Below are 6,294 nucleotides of genomic sequence, written 5' to 3'. Positions count from 1 at the left end.
GAGGTGGGGAAAGAAAGCATTATTATTTTCCCACGTAACATATTAAATGGGAAAGCATTAGAGTCAAGAAACAAGTACTTCCTTCTGCATTTGCTCCCTAGCATTGGAACTCAGCACTTCTTGTACTGCTACTTACAGATATGTATGCAAACCTGTTGTAAACCAAATAAAGACTAAATTTTTAGTACAACAAAAACTAAAGCATAATATATATCAACACTGTTGATACAGATACAGAAGTCTGTGTGGGTGTCGACACTTTCCGCTTGTAAAAAATCTAGTTACGAATACTTCAGAGATGTTTAGAAGCAGGAAAAGTATATTCAACATTCTATTGTCCTCAAGTTTTTAAGTGACTGCTAGCTTCAGAGTATTTTTCTTCAATGGAATTCCAAGTAAAAATGACAGAAACATTTTTAAATACCAGGAAGAACATTTTGGGAAAAATAAATAGTGTCTTTTTATTTGTAAGCCACTTGTCAATGAAATACTAATGGGACTGGTATCATATTTATATTTTAAATATATATATGCCAAGATATGGGCAGGCAATTTTTGTCTTTGTTCTATGCTGTACTTTGGAAAATACCATATTTTAGCTTTAACAAAAATAAAAATTCCCCAATACAGAGATTCCAGCCCCCTCATCCCTTATGAAATATAATTAACCAATACATTAGGAAGTATCTTACAATGAAGGTATACTGATGCTTAACCTAATTTAAAATAAGGTAGCTTGGGTACTGGCAACAGATTGCCCAGGTAAGTCCCAGTCTTAACTAATTATTATGCTGCATTTCTGTGACTGCAGTGTAAACAAACTTAAAGATTCAAATGACCCATTGGAAATACATAGTCAACACAACAGCAAAATAGAGACTAGTAGAACAAAACTAAACAGTTACACCACTGTTATAAGCATAAACTAAATGAATCGTGGCTTGCTGTCTGTTCATCCAGTAATCAGGTTTACTTGTTTATTTTCAGCTATTAACCCATTTTCATAAAATGGCCTATTTCCAGAACAAGCATGGCAGTCATTTCTATCCAGGTAGTTCAGAAGACACGTACAGGTATCCTAAATGGTGTCTGAAACATGGAAAACAAGCACACAGGACTTTGCTCAACTTTGGTTATGTAACAGGCCATCAGGAAAGTTGCTATCTCTGTACTTCAGATTTCAAACTGCTCAGCTCACCCCAGCAAACTTAAAGAGCCAAAAAAAGCCTCAATAAGCTGTGCAGTACACCAGAACCAGTCTGGTGTGTGCATATGAAACCTATAAGAATCCCAAGATATTATTTGATTAACGTTGATAATCATGAAAATCTTAGGCAAATCCTAATTTGAGACCAGCTGAAGCATATCAGGGTTGCAAAATGCAGAAGTTGGAGGTGCTACAGGGAAAATATTTTTTTGTTATAATAAACCCAAACCCAACAAAAACTGGACTCATTTTCACAAGCAGTATCTGATATTCAACAAACCTCAACCTGCAAGCCTTTCATAAAATGACTATTGTAAATATAAAATGTATTTCTGGCTTCTATGTAACATCAATCACAGTTACCCAGAACTACTTAAAAAAAAAAGGAGAACATGGATAAGTGAATGCCAAAAATACCTTAAATATAAGATCAAATGAGACATACTGATGCTTAAGAAAGAAAAAGAACAAATCCCCTACCAAGGTCATTCAAGATCTGTACTCAAAAGTTGATGCAAGAATTAGAATGGCAGGAGGGAAGAAGGCAAAACAATTTGTTCTTTGTGTTACAAAACGAAAGTTTGGGTTTTTTTTAAGGAGAATTGGCACTGAAACCTGAAAGAACTTGGAAAAGTCAAAGCTAGCTGCTATTTTAACAGAAAACAATCTTGTGTGGCGTAAGGCTGTCTTGCCCTAGAATAGAATGCTATTAGTCAAATGGTTCACTCAAACAAACATGTTTCTTCTAACCATTTCCTCAGGTGGTTAATAATTAACAAGCAGCAGCAAATTACAGCAATATAAAATAAAGCCACATTTTGACTGATTGACATTGATTATTGTCAGTTCCATTCGGTTTAACTTTCACAGTATCTGTGTCAATGAACTTTTTTTCCCAATTTTAAAGTAATCCTTCTGCCAAAAGGAAGTTAAAGGCATTCTTGACTTTCAAATTTAAAAAAAAAAAAGTCAATTTGCAAAAACTTTCATTTTTCTCCATTTAAATGCTGCACAGAGTGTATATGAAATACAAGTCGCAGGAAAAAAAAAATCAAATATGAAGTTACCACCTGCTCTCAACTAGCTGAGAACACTGAAATGTTAAAGGGCTGCGTTTCCCGTTAAGGCTTCCCTTCTTCCCCAATTCCTAAATTTATTTTGACAAAGCAAGCACGCAATCCTTTGCCTCCTGACTTCTCCATAACAAAAAAGCAGAGTGCTTAGGGTGACACTATATGACAGTGGCTTAATTCACCTATGTGGAATGTACCCAATACATTCTATGATGAAAAGAGAGCCTTTCACAGAAGTATCCAGAGGTGGCCTGACACTGAGGGATAGAGGATGTGAGCTCCGAGCTCAGGCTTGATTCAAAGCCCTGCTCGCATTGCGAATGCAACTGCAACTTTAAGGATTCTGTCCACAACATGAAAATAATTAATTGTTCTGTGTGATGAAGTGTGACATGGAATAATTTCTCCTTATTTTGGTCACTGTTGACATTGTAAGCTTCAGCAGCGAATAAAATTTAATCAAATTGTTTTGCAGGCTTTCATGTGTTGGGGCAATAAGGCAAAGTTTAATTGCTCTGTTGAACTGTGACATGCCTCCTACAGATGTGCCATGAATACGAAGGAAATATGTGACTGCCTCAAGTTATGCCTCTGAATGCAAGCATCCCCCATCTACAGTACTGTCATGAAACCAAAGAAAAGGGGTAGACTGGAAGGCTGATGAAAGAAATGTTCAGAGCAGCTGCTGACCGCTGCTTGCAGGCAGCGGGTAATCCAAGCAGTGGCTCAGAAAAATGAGCAAAGCAACAGCTAAAGCCACCCACGGCCAACGCAGCACTGAACTCTGACCTGGGTTTTATGCTGTTTCTTTCCAGTTATTCCTTCACAACCCTTTCTAAATCTAGTTTTCAGAAGCTGCGGTGGAATTTCTGCAGAATAAAAACGTCAGTTCAAAAGCATTGTGGTTACTCAGTAATTTACTGCCCAATCCTAATCTGTCAAATCAGAAGTGAACACTTTCCTGTCTTCCTACCTCCATCCACTTCATTTCTGTTGTTTTTCAACTACCTGCTGAATTTTTGACATATAGCAGCTCCAACAGGAGTGGTTCCTTTAATGGCACATGGCAATTCAGGTGAACAGCGCCAAAAACTACCTTTCCTTTCTCTGCATCAGGGTACAGCTAGGCCTGAGATTTCCCAAGTGGCCATATAATTGTTAGCTAGAAAAAAATACAAACAAAATACAAAATTCCAAAGGTTGCTTAAAATCTTCAAATTTATTTATTTATAAACAAGAAGTCAAGCATAATAGACAGTGGTTAAAAAAAAGGAAAAGAAAAAAGATAAAGTCCTCTCCTCCTCCTGGTCCTTCTGCCTCCTTTTGTTTCTCAGCAGGGAAATGCTTTAAATGAAACGGAGAAGGAGCTGAGAGGAAAAAGGTGGTTTTCCTTGCTGACATGGTCTTGCCTGCCTGAGGCTGATTTGCCTCAACATACTTCCTCCCATACGCACAAAAAACAGACCCCTGTAATGAAAAAGTTCAGCAAGAGCAGAACCAGCAAATGGGTGGAAGATGGAGCATTTGCCAAGTGTCAGATGGCCATCTTCTAGATAAAGGGACAAGCAGTTCCAGGACCTTTCCCTCTTGCCCAGGAAGAAATCTTAATAGCATTGAGCTTTAGAACAATTATAAACATCACTGGTTTTCCAAAATATTTAGCGTTTTGGACATTTCAAAGAGTGGAAAGGCAAGATTCTACTCCAAACTGGTCATATTAGAGCCATCAAGCTAAGGATGTTGAGACAAGTACAATTATTTTTTCTTCCACCTTCCCTCTTTGAACTGTCAGGTCTAAAAAATGCCTGATTTATTGCCTCAGCATTGCAGCAGGCCAGTCAGACATGACCGACAAAGTCATCTACCCAGCTGAGCTGACAGCCTCGTGTGCTCTGGCACAAAGTGGGCAGTTATTTAAGGCAGCAGGCAACTTAACATCTCCTCAAACCAGAACTGTGGAAAGCTGTCCTAGCTACAGCTTTGCAGAGGATTAACAGGTCAGTTGCCTGGGACAGCACTGGAAGACAGGAACAAGTGCATCTTGTAAGTGACACACACACCTCTTCCTTTTTTATGAGGTAAAAAAAAAAGCTCTGCAACATTTAACTGTGTCCACTAAGAAGCCTTGATTGAGCTAGCTTTATAATTAAGCCATGGTGCAATTAATCGAAAACAACTATGCGAAAGGTTGTGCAAAGCTTTACGTAGATAGGTAAGGATCATGAAAGAACAACAAATGATAACAATAAAATTCTGCAAGTTCTGTACCCAACTCACATCAGGAGCTAGAACTCTGTAAGCCACTGTGAACACTGCAGCAAGAAGTAGACTACCAAAGACAAACATTAACCAAATCTTTTCATGTTTCAATTTTGCTGAAAAAAAGCAAAAACTTGAATCCATTTCAAAATAGTTCAGACATAGAAGCTGGCATAAACATTCAAGCCATCAGGTACATAGTAACAAATATAGAAACCTATGATCAATTAAAATAAAGTTTTAGTAACATATTGCAAGATCAATAGCAACTAAAATTTGTCAGTTGCGCCCTTTCCTATGAGAAAAGCTAAAAAAAAAAAACCCCAATAATTTAGTATGCTTGGAATCTGTAATACCTAAATCCAGCCACAAATGTTCCGACCTTGTGTTTTCCTTAATGCTAAACACTTATGATTAATATAACAACTGAATTTTGCAAAATATGGCAACAAAACTACCTTCTTGATCATCTATCTTCATTTTCCAGCCACATTACTGCATGCATTCTGTGTGCTTTCTAAGTGAATAGTAAGGGCAGAAACTACCATCTTTCCTATGACAGGAAATGACATTCCTTTCTAAAAAGAAACGACCTTCATCTTTAATTTCTGTCTTCAGCATGCGTCATGGTACCAGAAAGGACTAAATGGGTCACTAAGTCCACTAAGCACCTGCGTCCATCACTGTACTTGCCAGTCAGGAAATACTAAGCAGAAAAGCTTTGATCAGAAGCGTACAAACAAGTTTCTACAGCTTAAACAGATGGACTTTTCTTGTAAAGAGCAGCTATGCCAATTCCATTACTGCAGGTCAGGCCAGAGAAGCTGACACAGTGAAGCGAGACATTTTTATGGCACTGAACTAAAAAGGACTACAAATACAAATTCATTTTCTTAATGTTAAAAATGCTGCTGGCAGCTTAAGGCAAGCTAGAATAACTTCATAAAGGTTTACCATATTGCTTATACAAGAGCAGTTTTGGAGAGCTTCACCAGAGATGCAGGCACCACTGCACTGGGCTTTGGACAAACAAAATTAAGTAGCAAATGCTATCTCCTGTCTTGTCATGACTTTCAATAATTGCACAACTTAAAACCACCAAGTTGACTGTATTAAGTATCTGGCAGAGGGAATGAAGACTGGGGGAGAAAAATCTGGGATGGAAGTACTGAAGAAAAAAAAAAGAAAGCAATGTACTGAAGGTACATAAAAAATTAGAAGCTGTATTTCTGTTATTTAAGTTATCTGTGAAACGGCTTGGAGATGGAACAATTCTGGGACACTGCAGAACAGCGTTTAGTAAAATGTTATCACCTTGACTACTGGAAGGCTGTTATTCACAAGAAGGCTATAGCCTATTCTTTCAGCCAGTTTTGTGAGACTGTTGGTTTTAGCCTTAAAGTCAACTCAGATCCACAAGTCAGCAAAGTCCTTAAGAATAAAAGCATTTTCAGTCCCAGTCAAGCCAATGGTCTATTTCAGTTCTATAAATGGTGTTATTTTATATACGCATGTGCATGTTACTTACAAGTTCATACCTTCTGAAAACTCTGAAGGTCATGTCTCATGCTTACAGCACTTCTCTCAACTTGCAAAATGTATTTTTATTCTATCATTTTGAAAGCTCTTCAACAAAATTCAGAAGAGTAATGTAAAACCCAACACCTTTGCATTCACAACAGTCACTGAAAACAGAGCTGACACTGAATAGATGTTTTGCCAGAAACCAGACTGTTGGTATCAATAATAATAATA

The sequence above is a fragment of the Mesitornis unicolor genome, unplaced genomic scaffold, assembly GCF_000695765.1.
Source record: "Mesitornis unicolor isolate BGI_N332 unplaced genomic scaffold, ASM69576v1 Scaffold48312, whole genome shotgun sequence".
Classification (NCBI taxonomy): Eukaryota; Metazoa; Chordata; class Aves; order Mesitornithiformes; family Mesitornithidae; genus Mesitornis; species Mesitornis unicolor.
Note: the sequence above shows the minus strand (reverse complement) of the source record.